General features: G+C 44.2%; 1 long non-coding RNA gene across 1 annotated transcript in view; it reads right to left on the bottom strand.

Moving 5' to 3' along the window:
- LOC123376219 overlaps positions 1-5,783 on the bottom strand; it is a 36,978-nt gene extending 31,195 nt beyond the window's left edge. The window contains exon 1 of the long non-coding RNA XR_006581716.1: positions 5,731-5,783. This is a non-coding gene — a long non-coding RNA (uncharacterized LOC123376219). The remainder of the gene's footprint in view (positions 1-5,730) is intronic.
- Positions 5,784-14,356: the final 8,573 nt, after the last annotated feature.

Genomic DNA, 14,356 nt, shown 5'->3' with positions numbered 1-14,356 from the left:
GTGACCTCGGGCAAGTCACTTCATCTCTCTGTGACTCTGTTTCCCCTCCCACTGCCTGGTTTGATTGTAAGCTCATTGGGGCAGGGACTATCACTTAGTATGTGTCCGTACAGTGCCTAGCACAGTGAGGCTATGATTTCTAGGTGCCACCATGAAACAAAAAATAATGTAGCTCCTCAAGGAGTTTGAGATTTTTCCTAAAATTATAAACTTTTTTACCTTACAAAAAGGTAAGATGTGGGGAAATCATTAGGCCTCTGCTGTTGTTTTTCCACCACCACCATCAAAAGAAAAAGAGAGGAGTGGATTAGTTCTGGATACATACCAAACCCTCAGAGAAACCTTCTGATGTTTGCCTCAGCCTGATAATTATAGCCACAATTATGATTTATTCCAGTTGTAAACCTCAGAGTGAGAAATGGTTATTCAGGCTTGCAAAATTGTTGTTGATGACAGAAGTGAAACACAGCTCTAATTGCCATTCTTTGTTGTGTTTAATTAAGGAGTCTGAAGCAACCGATCTTTTCATGTGTCTTTTCATGGTTAGAAACCTACATGGAAAAGAAATCTTTCTGTAGAGCCACCAATCCATGCTTTGTTAGGTTACTAGGCACTAAATATGCTACATCTGAACACTTAGCACTGCAAGAAAAAGAAGCTTATTAAAAGGAAAGGAAACTCAACAACGGGCTTTTTTCACTAGGCTTTGGCAATTTTGAGCTCACTTTTAATCCCGGAAGAAATATGTGATTCCTTTATCCTTCAGCGTTTTTGTTATGTCATTGCCACTTACATGGTGGCTAGTGGGCATACCTCATCATTTCTGTTACCTTAATAGTTGCACCATTTACAGTTTCCTTTTGGATTTATTTCAGCTTAGTTTTTAAGTCTGTACAACGTATCACTTTTACAAAGATATTTTAGAAAAACAAACCCATAATTAACTAGAATAAGGAGCCTGCTGAAAAAAAAACCACAAGGGTCTTTCCCAAAACCTAAAAGGACCTTAAAGTATGGTTTTGCTCTATAAAAATGACATTGTGAGTCCTATTGGTTCAGTGATTTCCAGATCAACTGCACTGTTTGCAAATAAAATAGATGCTTTCTAACTGCCACCTCTGCAAATTCAACCTGGAATTTGATTATCAAGCTGGTTTCTCTCCTTTCTGTGCATCGTCACCAGACACATAGGTTCTGCAAGGCAAAGCAGGTCCTTGATTACTCCAGTGCAAGCCCATTTTCTTCAAAATCATGCCCTCGGTAACACTTGTGCAACAGCTTTGCCGGAACTGGGTTTACACAGATGCAACTGATGGGAAGGACAAGAAAGACTGAAATCCAGCTCACTCTCCTAGAGCTTCGTTGGCTGCACAGGGCTAACAGGAATAAAAAGCAGCAAAAACGTCTGAGCATATGTGATGCTGAATAGACATCAGGAGCAGCTATGCCAAGTAGGAAGATATAATTTATTACAGAGTTTCTCTCCAAGAAGGATTGCACTTTAGACTAAAGGGTCAAGAATCAAAGATTCAAAGAGCTATATATGTATAGTTAGGCTAAGCAATGACTATGAGTGGACATGACACTGCCTACTGATTTCTGAAGGGCATAAACACCAAGGAAGGAAAAGGGGGCACAGTCATGGAGGTACAACAAGGAATTATGGGACAAATTTAAAAAAGAGAAGAGTATATCCTGTAAAAGCCCTGACACTGAGAATTATGAAGCTGCGGAATATTTTTCCAAGTGGTGGAGCTCCATCATTTGGGATGTTAAACTATACTGAGTGAAGCACTAACAAAAAAATGGAGGTGGAGATACTGATCAAGAGAAGGAGAAGACCTACAGAAGTCTTTTCTCTGATTCTTTGAGACTTCTTGGCGTTGTCCAGCATGGGGGATTTTCCCTAAAGATCAGGAAAACAAAAAGTTAAGAAGGGAAGAAAGGTGCAATGCTCAAAGGGAAAGAAAAGAAAATGGCAATGCTACTGTTCATTGCACTATTATCAGTCCTAGGCTCTCGGTGTAGAAATGCAGGTAGGGTTGCCAACCCTCCCAGACTGGCCAGGAGTCTACCAGAATCAGCCTCGATCTCCCAGTGGAAAGCAATCCGGGAGATTTTAACAGGCCGCTAAAAGTCCGATCGATGGCGCAGCGGGACTAAGGTAGGCTCTCTGTCTGCCCTGGCTCTGTGCAGCTCCTGGAAGCAGCCAACATGTCCAGATCCTAGGCACAGGGACATCCAAGGGGTCTCCGCACGCTGCCCTCACCCTGAGCACCAGCTCCACAATTCCATTGGCCAGGAACACAGGCCAAAGTAAGCACTGCCCAGCCAGAGCCCATCCCCCTCCCTCCCCCCAACACCCTGCCCTGAGCCACCTCCTGCACCCACACTCCCTCCCAGAGCCTGCACCCTGAACCCCCTCCTGCACCCCAACTCCCTGCCCCAGCCCTAAGCCCCCTTCTGCACTTCAAACCCCTCAGTCCTAGCCCGGAGCCTCCTCCTGCATCCCAAACCCCTCATCCCCGACCCCACCCCAGAGCCCGCACCCCCAGCCGGATCCTTCACCCCCTCCTGTACTCCAACCTCCTGCCCCATCCCCATCCCAGAGGCCACACCCCCAGCCAGAGACCTCACCCCCTCCTGTACCCCAACCTCCTGCCCCAGCCCGGTGAAAGTGAGTGAGGGTGGAGGAGAGTGAGCAACAGAGGGAGGGGGGATGGAGTGAGCAGGGGCAGGACTTCAGGGGAGGGGGCAGGGCAGGAGGCGGGGCAAGGCTGTTCGTGTTTGTGCGATTAGAAAGCTGGCAGCCCTAAAGGGAGGGTAAACCATTTTTTACAGTGATCAAGTTCTGACAGATGTGACAACAGATGTGACAACGCTCCCTCCAGCTACAAATGTCGAGAAAGGTCACTCCTTGTTGTTATGCAATAACATCTGACAATAGAATATGGATAACAGCCAGATGTGAAATCCTCCCAGACTACCAGGAATTGAAAGATGTGACCTTTCTAAAGAAAGGTCACTTTCTCTCTATTTGCCTAAAGGTCTCAACTTAGACCTATGTTCTCTAGATCATGATAATTCAGTTAGTTCATTGTATACCCATTCCTGTAATTGAATAGTAACTAACGATAACATGTATGTAACCTAGACGAGAGGAGGGTTGTGGCTGTGGTTAAGGGACTGTACTGGGATTCAGGAGCTCTGTATTTGATTCCTAGTTTTGCCACAGGCCTCCTGTGTGATCTTCGGCAAGTCTCTTAGGCCTGGTCTACACTAAAAAGGGGGTTTGAATTAGGGTACACAAATTCAGCTACGTGAATAGCGTAGCTGAATTCGAAGTACCCTAATTCGAACTACTCACCCGTCCAGACGCGGCGGGGTCGAACTCCGCGGCTCCCCCGTCGACTCCACCACCGCCGTTTGCAGTGGTGGAGTACCGGAGTCGACTGCGGCGCTTCCGGAGTTCGAACTATCGCGTCTAGATCAGACGCGATAGTTCGAACTCCGAGAAGTCGAACTCACCGTGTTGACCCGGACAGTAAGTGTAGACTAGCCCTTAGGCTCCAATTCTTAAGCTCATGCCTTAATAGTGCCATTCACTTCCCTCTGTGCCTCACTTTGCCATCTATATAATAGGAATGATACTCAGGGAGTCATACATTCTTAAGGCCAGAAGGGACCATTGCAATCATCTAGCTTGACCTCCTGTATAGCACAGGGCATGGTATTCCCTTTCTCCCAGCCTTTGTCCATCTTGTCTTCTTAACTAATAAGATACTCTTTCTTACTATATGTATGTATGTATATGTACAGCACCTAACACAATGGGGCTTAATCCCAGTTGGGGCTCTTAGGTGATACTTCACCACAAATAATAAATAACATTAGCCCTAGCAAAGGAAAAATAACAGAAAAACAACCAATTGTCAATTCTTTGACAAGAATTAAGAGATTTTCATCACTTAGCTTCAGCAAAACCCCAGGATCTTGGACCTAGTGCTCTACAAATGGTTGACCAAATGAACTATCGTTCTGCCTCACTTATGGATGAGATTTGAGGTTCCTGGCTCTGAACAGAGGTAACATTTCAGAGTGGTGACAAAGGTTGCCATCTCGTGGCTGGTTTTGCTACTTACAAGTGGCCAGTGGGTTTTTTATTTGTTTGTTTGTTGTTTTCTTTTCTTTTAATTTAAGCACTAAAAACCAAACGTCTGACCATACAGAGAAAAAAAAACCCACTAGTGGCCACAACACATACAGGCACCAGCAGGATGGCTTAGCTTTCTGATTGGCTTTAGTCTACAAACAGTGGCGCTGATTATGTTTTTTAAGTGTTTCTTCTGCCTCTTTCAGTTCAGATTTCTATTCAGAACTATACGAAGCTTTTCATTAATACAAAGTTAAGATTGCTCCACCGCCTTTCCTATCAATGTAGCCACTAAAAGTCAGGACGGTCACTCAGGAAGATAGCACTACCTTCCATATAAGCCTTAGTTAACATGCCTTACCCCCAGATATAATAATCTCCAAACCCACTCATCACAGCCTCCAGAGCTCCCTAACAAACATCCTTTTGGGTCCAATTTATAGCCAGCCCCAATGCACACATCCTGTTTCTCACAATCACACTCAAACACACAACTTGAACACTGACCTCAGCTACATTAAGACAAATTCCCTACGGACATCTGTGTAGCGATTAAGCATTATTTGTGCAGGAAAAATTCTGAGATGAGAGCATCTGATATAATTTTGGACAACTTTTTATAAAGAAACCATTGCTCTGAGGACTTATGGGGTTGTGAAGACATTGTCAGGGGGCAGGATGGGGCAGCGAAAGTGGTCCATGACTGGGGCACCAAAATACATATAATAAATAAGAAGAAAGGGAAGACAGTGTGCATTGCAATATTTATTTCTAACTCTACAATCTGACTTTGATCTCATACCAGTTTTATGTGGCTGGATAAAATGTTCCAAAGTGCCTAAGTCCCATTGCCATAGGCCTCTAAGTCACTTAGGTGCTTTTGAAAATGTTGGACTGTGTAACTCCACTGACATCAGAGAAGCTATACCTAATTTACCCTGGCATAATTGGGATCAGAATCATGCCCACTGGAGTTGCATCACTTTAAACTGTTATGAAAGAAGAATCAGATCCTTTGGCTTTTATCTAAGATGACAACAGCTAAAAGTAAGGACATTATAAAGCTATATCGGGGAGGGATCCATTTACTTACCACTCACAAATTATCTTATTTTTCTGTTTATCCATGAGCACAGAGCTTAATGGAGACATGATTTTTGATAAATTGAAAAAGAGAAATATTTTTGCAGCACAGGCTAACTGGAGATACATCAACCAAGTCTTCCTCGCATCATTAAACAAGTACTTGTTTCAAGATAATTCATTATTGTAAAGTATATAAAGTACTTTACAGCCCTGAAGAAAACAAGCACCTGTAGAAAAGAATTTGCTTTACTTGGAAAATGCTTCTCTTAAAGGTATTCAGCTCTCCAGACTGCTAAAACTAGCGCCTAGCACTTATTTAGCATTTTACATCTTCAAACCAGCCCCAGTTGACAAACAGTTTAGTCCTATGCCCATTGACATCAATAGAAAGTCTCTCATTGACTTCAATAGAGTCTATATCTGCATTACTGCTGTAAGTCAACCTAAGTTACGCAACTCCAGCTATGTGAATAAGTCTCCTGTCGACTTACCTTATGCCTCTCGTTCCCGGTGGAGTACTAGGGTTTACCAGATAGCGCTCTGCTGTCGACTTAGCGTGTCTTCACTAGACCCGCTAAATTGACCCCCAGTACATAGATTACCGGAGTGTCAATCCCATAGTAGTGTAGACATAGCCTCCAGATAAGGTCTCAGTTTCGTTCACCATACATGTTTGACTGCCTTACCACTAATCTACCTCCACTGGGCCTACTTCTAACATGCCAAACTTCTGAGCAGCTCCAGAGAGCCACAATGTTTTAAAAGAAAATTACCTGCCAGAGAAAGGTTCCTTTTCTTTTCTAAAACTTTAATTTCCCCCCTCAAACATATATTGACCTGACGCTCAATATGAGCAATATTCAGTTATGGAACAAAGCCAGGTTTTATGTCCAATATCTTGTCAATGCTAGGAATGGTTTCCAATGGGACATGCAGCATTTGTCTTTAGCTCTGGGAGGTCCAAATTGTTGGATCTTAAGAGCATAAGGTTATTACGCATAAAATGCTATTTTAGATACTGTAATTGTGGATGTATTCACTATCATTTTTCTCTCCCTCTGAGGTCTGTACAGTTGATCTTATGATAACTAGTCCTAGTCTACATTTTAAAAAGTTTTAGCAGCACAGCTATTTGTAAGGGAGGTGATTTTTTTACTGACATAGTTATCCCAGTAAAAGCCCTACTGTGGACACAGTTATACTGTGATAAAGTGTTTTATAACAGCTTTCACTTAACAAGCTGTACTTTTATAAGCACTTCTATACTGGTATAAGTGCATCTACATGAGGGGGAGTTCCTGCTTTAGTTATAGCAGCAAAATTTTTAAGTGTAGACAAGGCCTAAACGTATTCAGTGTCATGCCTTGGGATGAAACCCCCACTCCTCTTACCTGCAGAAACAATCAGGGAAATGCATCAGAAATATTCACATATTATTTGGTTGCAATGCAGAATAGTAGTTTCACCAGACACTTTTATAACCCATCTGTTAAAACTGTGTCAAGATTATAGACAGTGGGCTGTTTATTTTAACTGCTCAGTTACATGCCTGTGACTCTAAATTCTCCCTGCTGTTCACAGGTTCATGGAGTATGTGCAGGTGTCTGTAGCTCTGTGTCCAGTTTTTATGTCTCTTTCTGACTGAATGCACCTGTTTTAGGATACAGTGACACCATCCCATTCTCCCTCTTGGCAGCTGCCCAGGTTGGGAGCTGATCCTCCAGCTATCCCTCTCTGTTGCACAGAGCAACAGACGCCTGCACATGCTCAGTGGGTGTCTGTGAACAGCAGGGAGGATTTGAAGAGACAGGCACATAACAATGAAACGTTAACCAGCCCCCTGTCACTTCTCTTAGCACTGTTTTAACAGATGGATTACACCTCCATCCTCCAAGAAGGGATTTCCACAGCCTGTGTAACACATCAATGTTGAATGCAATGCATCTGCAGAAGAAGATCTGGTCATTTAGGCCAAAAGGTGTGTGGTTTAGTCTTTTGCACCACTAATATGGGTTTTACAGTCTCAACCTTTTTTATAAGGGAGCTCATGTCAAATTCTTTATCGTTTGTGATAAAGCTTCTTCTGGTGTGGAGACACTAGGCATCTGGATGGACACATATTTATGGCCATTTATACAGCTGCCAAAGTAAAAGTCACTAGCAAACATGACCTACATGGAACATTAAGTAGGTTGTAGAATTTTACAGGTGAATCGATATGAATAATAGTCCCAGCTTTAAAAAAATTGAAATTTTTTCTCAAGTAGCTTTGCTGTAAAATATGTAGGACTTGAGATCTGAGATGGGGTGATATGAATGGTTTTGATGTTTTAACATTCCTTCAGTATGGCCTGCATAATTCAGTTGACCTCCACTCTCTCTGTATGCATGTGTGTGTACACACACCAGATATAGATATATACACGCACCTGCATATTATATTATTATTATTTTATTATTATTTGTATGACTGTAGTGTGTAAGCCCCTAGTCATGGTCCAGAACCCCATTGTGACAGCTGCTGCACCACCCCAGAAGGAAAACATGCACACATGTATAATGATGAAAAGGATCATTATGATTACTTTCCAAAATATTTACACTGTTTATATAATACACATAAAAAATTAAGTTTCTTAATTCTCTTGGGACAACAGTTCATAAATTAAATAATGTGTGTCATATTTGATCAATTTGTTTCTTTTCTACTTTTATGACATAGTATCAGCTGTCTCAAAACCAGACCACAATTGAAATGGCCTTCTTGGTGAATTGTATTGAACGAGAATGATTTTTTGATTAAGAGAATCTTCTTAATCGTTTAAAATGCTTGTGGCCAAAAATGTCAAATGTGTGTCCCTAAAGACACTGGAAAATCTATAGTTAGGCAACTAATTAAAATTGGTCTGATTTTCAGAAGTGCGGGGGACTTCCAACTCCCACTGATTTCAAAGCAAGTTGGGGGTGCTCGGCACTTCAAAAAAAAAAATCAAGCCTCTTTATTTAGCTGTCTCAATATGGATTTAGTAGCCAATCTTTTGGCAGTCAGGTTTGAACATGTTTGCTTATGTTCCTAAACCATACTACATGGGGTTTGGATAAGTGACTATTAAATGCAGAATGATTTATGCACTGCTTAAACTGAGTGGGTGGAAACAAGACCAGATACACATAATCAATAATTTACATACAGGGAGATAAGAATGTCAGTGCTAGATATTATTAGAGCTATTTGTCGACTATTTGGGATTTCTCGCCTATAGTGTGTTTGTGTAGCCGAATTATAGTTCTATGCAACATTTCTTAATTCATTTACAATTGATGTCAACCCAACAGATGGCGCTATTTTCTACAGTTGGTTCTCTAGTGAACCCCAAACTCCAGTAAATTTATTCAGTCTCTGGAACAACTTTTTTAAAATAGCAACAACACTAAAACCAATAACTATTTTCACTTCATAGTGTAGCTATCTAGCACGATTAATGAAATATCCAGATTATAAAAGGAGAAAAATTAAAAACCTATGATTAATTTAGCAGTGCATTCGATTGCTTGTGAACTTTTAATTTTATTCACAGAAAAACAAGATAATGGATCCTTCTTTCACTCCAATCTCACACTGACGTCAAGGCAGGAGTTTTGCATGAAAAGAGTGAAGGATCTGGCCAAAGTTTACAAATGTATTTTTGACTTTATAATTCTCATCCCCATGAGTTTACACTCACTTCCTAATCCTGGAAAATCCCTATAGAGGAGAGTTACGTTGAATCTGGTGTGTAAATAGTATTTGGTACATAGAGAAAGAAACTTTTGCAGGCATCCAAAATGCTATGTGGATTATTTTACAAACTCCTACACTCAGCGCTGAGTTTTATTGTGCTGCTGAATTAAATCCAACTTTGATGTAAAACAAATTATTCGTGCCATTTCCTTTGTGTTTCCTCTAGACATGCTAGGAATCTGATCAGGTAAGGAAAACAGTGGTATGATAAAGCATAAAGTGTAGCAGGTAGCTATCATTGGTATAATATATGAGTGAAAGGTATAATATGTGGCACATCAACAGAGAGATATGTGTGTTATAGGAAAAGTGTTGTACAAGAAACTTTACCAGCCTGGGTGGGTGGATGGGTGTTACACACAGAGACAGACACACATACATGCACACAGCTACAGTTTCCAACCCCAGTTCAGAACCAGCCCAGAAAGCTCAGATGAACCATCTAAAATGACCCCTCTTCCCACTGAGGGTGATGGGACAGGGTCCTCTGACCTGTGGGCAGGACGGGTTCTTTCAATTCACCTGTCAAACGGTATTAGCGGATGTCAGGGCTGCCTGATCTAATCCGCTGTAAGCAGGGGCAGCACAATGCCTAGTCCCCCTTACCTCCGCTGTGTAAAGGGAGATGGGGCGCTTTCTGTGGGAAGGATAGAAGCGGCTTGGTTTTTCCCTGTTTAAAGGGAACACCTTCCTGGGTGAGGAGCCCAGAGCAAGTGCTGCAGCTGGGCCAGCTCTCACACGCTCAGGGCTAATGGGGGAAGCAGAGGGGCAAGGATGGAGTTTGGTATGAGCTAACAGGTCCGCATCCCGATTTGGCATCTTACAGATCAGTGCTCCCACCAGGTTAAAGATGATCACTGGAGGGCAGGGGCGGATTACACACTTCTGCTATAGATCTCTGGGGAGGTCGATTTCCTTCTTTCTACTGCAGTACTGCCCTTGCTAGCCTGTTCTTCCCATTTTTTCTGTGTTTCTCTCCTCTTGCCTCACTGGGGAGGATGCAACCCCTAGATAACGATGCTAGCGTTAGATATCACTGAAGTGCACTCAGACCCATCGCTTTTGTGCTGCAGAGTGACGGGCGCTGTATCCTCCATCCGGGTGCAACCCCTCGCAAGGCCCTATCAATTGTTTCGCCGAGCCTGCCTTAAAGGCAAATGCAAAATGGGGGCAGCTTGCCAAGTCAGCAGCTAGCCAAGGCAACAGGTAGCGGCTTCCGCAGGTTTGGGGGGGGGGCGATCCTGCTCCCATTGTAGGTGAAAACCCCTCCCTGGCTTCCATGGTCCAGGAGTGGGGCCCCCGCAATTTGCTCTCCTAGATAAAGGTTGTTTTTTTACCCACACCCCCAACCAGGGCCGCCCAGAGGGGAGGGAGGAAGTGGGGCTATTTGCCCCGGGCCCCGCAAGGGCCCCCCACAGGAATATGGTATCCTATAGTATTGCAACTTTTTTTTATGGAAGGGGCCCCCGAAATTGCTTTGCCCCGGGCCCCCTGAATCCTCTGGGCGGCCCTGCTGCCAACCGAAGGGTGGGGTTAATAAAGGGGGAAGCTTGGCTGTGAGCAGCTAATCAGAGAAGATGGAGCCTCCCCCCGGAAAGCTTTCCGGGCGCAAAGAAACCGTCCCTGGCTCTCCCCTCCCCCTCCCTTCAGATGCAAAGCGAGCGCACGTACGGGCTCCTCTCCCTCTCCGAGGGGCGGTTCCGGAGTCTCCGGCCAATCGCGTCCCAGACCCGCGCGCCCCGCACAGGGGGCTCCGCGGCGCGTGCATCATTACCCCCAGACAACAGCTTCATTAGCCTGAAAGGGCGGCTCGCCGCGCAGCCGGCTCGGCCCCCGACCTCCCCGGCCCCATTGTGCGCGCCCGGCGCGCCCGGCCTCCCCGCACCAGATGCTGCGGCCGAACGTCTCCAAACCCCCCAAGCGCCGCGCCAGGCAGGAAAGCGCCCGGGATTTGCGCCTTTTAAAACCCCGCGCGCCTGGGCAGCCTGGGACGCCGAGGGGCTCGGGTTGGAGGGCGGGTTGGATGAATGCGTCACGAGGAGGAGGATTTCTGCTGCCCATGGCGCAGCCCGGGCAGGGGTTAGCAACGGGACATATGTTAAAACAACCCAATAACAAAATAGCCCCCACGGCATGCGCTGAGTTGGCTTGGCAAAGGCATTCGCTTCCAGCAGGAACATTTCCAGGCGTTCATCCCCTTGCCAGCAAAAGCATCGCCTAGTGCTGCCATCCGGAGCAGTGCGGCGTGATTCGCCTCTGCAGCAATTCGGCAAACTTGAGAGCCAATTGCTTTCCAATATATACCGTGGTGCGTATTAACCACACCGATCCTGGCAGTCGTGGCCAGAGGTGGAGGAGTTTGAAGGCCTTCCTACATTTCTAAAGGGCGTGGACACCTATTGGCGTGGGGGCGTGTAGTGGCGCCTGTTTCTAAAGGATCAAGTCCCTAGGCACGTTTTGCAGGTTGTCTACGCGGTGTCCTTTCGGCACCGACTTTAATAGAAAGCTGTAGACCAGTTTCCTTCGGCAATCAAGTCCGAGAGTTACAGGTTACCTAAGATGTGCCTCAGGTCTGGTCCACACTAAGAAGCGGGGTTGAACTAGGGTACGCAAATTCAGCTACGTGAATAGCGTAGCTGAATTCGAAGTACCCTAGTTCGAACTACTCACCCATCCAGACGCCGCGGAATCGAAGTCCGCGGCTCCAAGGTCGACTCCGCCACCGCCTTTTGCAGTGGTGGAGTACCGGAGTTCGAACTATCGCTTCCGGAGTTCGATTAGACGCGATAGTTCGAACTCCGAGAAGTCGAACTCACCGCGTCGACCCGGCTCCTAAGTGTAGACTAGCCCTAATAAGTGAGTAGAATAAATGTAAAAGGGAGAAGGGTAAGAATTTCTCTCTCTGGGGCAGCCCGGCGTTGCTCCGAGCTTTTCAAACAGAAGGAATGAAGCATTCGATCCCAAAGAGCTAATTCCTGACCAGCTACAAAGGAATTGGTTTCCATCCCTGGTGTAAGCATGAGCTGTCTGGTTTGCTTAAAAAAAAAAAAAACCAAACCAAAACACACTCCCGCCAAGATGAAGGGCCGCCCTCCCAGCACCGAGAGCTGCGCTGGGACATGATGTAAGGAATTCATTATCATTCACAAGTAATGGGCCTATTTTGACTAGCCTGATCTCCCCCCCCCCCCCTTTAAAACCAGTAGGGGAAAATAAGAAAATCTCTTGTGGCTGCAGTACTTCTACAATACCAAGGGGAGGGATTATACCAAGGATTAGCATTTTAAACTCCTTTACCAGACTTTCTGACTCAAAAAAAAAGCTCCTTGGGCCAGTAATCGTATTACTGTCTTCAGATTATTGTTTTACCAGACCCAAACGGGAATGTAAAATCAAATTGATGAAAGTTCCTTCCCTCCCTCGCCTCCAAAAACAACTTTTTGTTTTGTTTCACACACTGAGCTTTCTCCCCTCCCGAGCTAGGCAGGAAGGATGACTACATAGTCCCATCTCGTGTCCCCTGCCTGCCTCCTCCTAATTCCTGGTCATTTATCCCGTATTAAAACTTCTTTAAGTAAGAATGGACGAGAATCAAGCACCTGCTATGCAAATGGTAGCAAATCCATCCTCACTTCTGATAGGAGGCTGGGAGGGGAGCTGCAGAGAAGCAACAGTGTGCATTCACCCTGCTCTAAGGGTAGGGTGAGCTGGCTGTTCATATGTAAACGTGGTTGGAGTCCTGACAGATTGCTGCTGTTACTCAAGAAAATGCTGACATTTGAGGACATTCTCCTGGACTGAAATAAACTTATTCATTCAGTCAAAGCAGAAAATATTCTCCCCCCGTCCCCTCCCTTGAATATTAGTGTCTCGTTCAATATTTATGCCTGAAGTGATATTTTCCCTTCTTGGAAATTCTTATTTTAAATTTGAACTGAGGTATTTATAGCCAACAAAAATGAACAGCTTGAAAGCTATGTAAACTTTCCACCTGGGATATTTAGAAAGTGGCCATCGCCCTGGGCCATTTTGCAAATAAAACTTACAATCAATCCCAGTTTTTCTTTTGGGAAAATCTTATAGGTTGGTTCTTTGTTTTTTTTAAGTCAAAATAGAGATTATTGAGTAAAGAGAGTGAAAGAAAAAAAATCCCACCACAAAGAAAAGTGGGAAGAGGGACCCTGAATACAAAATTTAATTTAATTTTCTCATAGAGCTTCAGTGACGTTACAACTGCAGACTGGGGGAAAGACGCGGCAGGGTATTACCAACAAGGGATTTTTTCTTCTTCTGTTGGATAACACGGATTAGTTTTGTTGAAACCTTAGAAATAGTTTCATTTTCTCACGTGGCTCTGCACGGAGCTGCAATCCTATCTCGTGCAGGTCTAATCCGATCAGGTTATCTCCTTGGAGAATCCTCTCGGTTGGTCACTTTCATCCCCAGGCAGGAATGCCCGCCAAGAGGGGTTCTGCAATCCAAGCAGCCTCATGTCCCTCTCTCAGGAAGACTGAACTCTGGCCATCTCGTAAAAATGTTATTTTATCGCTTTATGGGGGTAATAAGGTTAAATTGCATCTATTGTCAACCCCACCGGCGCTCCCCATCAGCATTCTTTGCAAACATTCTCCTCAAATTTGATGTCCCTTAACACGATCATATATTTCCCAGAGCCGAGAGCTTGACTGACATTTAAGCTATTATTCTAAGAGAGAGATTGTTTGGGCTGAAAATGCATTGTTTAGGCTGCTCATAAAAGAAACAAGTTAAACGCCAAAGCAACCACACACACACAAATAAGCGTTCATAGCCATAAAACCAGTTGGACGGGGAAGTGAATATAGGAGTCAAACATACGATGCCCAAAAAGTTGTTTGGCGTTATAAATAATTTGTGCAGAGTTCTCTCTTATGTGCCTTAAAACCACAGAAAAAGTTAGACTTTTTTTTATCTCCCCTTGAATTCAGGAGCATAATACACCGTGAGGACTAATAATTGATGTATGTTATAATTCTTCATTGCCCCATCAGTAGTCTGGGAACATTGGAAGAAAAGAAAATGCCAGAAAGTTATGGCAAATCTTAAGATGCGACAGAAGTAGCTTTCTTTACTCACGCTGTGAGTGTTTGAATAAGAAGAATGCCCCTGCACTGTAACAAGCTAAAAGAATGAGGAAGACAAAGGATTTCAAGAAAAAGGTTTAGATAGAAGACCAGGCAAGTGAAACTGAAAGGAAGAGGGGAAAACCCATTTACAATGGAACAATGCATGTACTAATCGCTTTGATATATTATACAAACCCAAAGACCCAAAACATTGTGTAATTATTTATAAAT

The sequence above is a fragment of the Mauremys mutica genome, chromosome 8, assembly GCF_020497125.1.
Source record: "Mauremys mutica isolate MM-2020 ecotype Southern chromosome 8, ASM2049712v1, whole genome shotgun sequence".
NCBI classification, from domain to species: Eukaryota; Metazoa; Chordata; order Testudines; family Geoemydidae; genus Mauremys; species Mauremys mutica.
The sequence above is the reverse complement of the archived record's forward strand: the minus strand, read 5'-3'. Positions and strand labels throughout refer to the sequence as shown.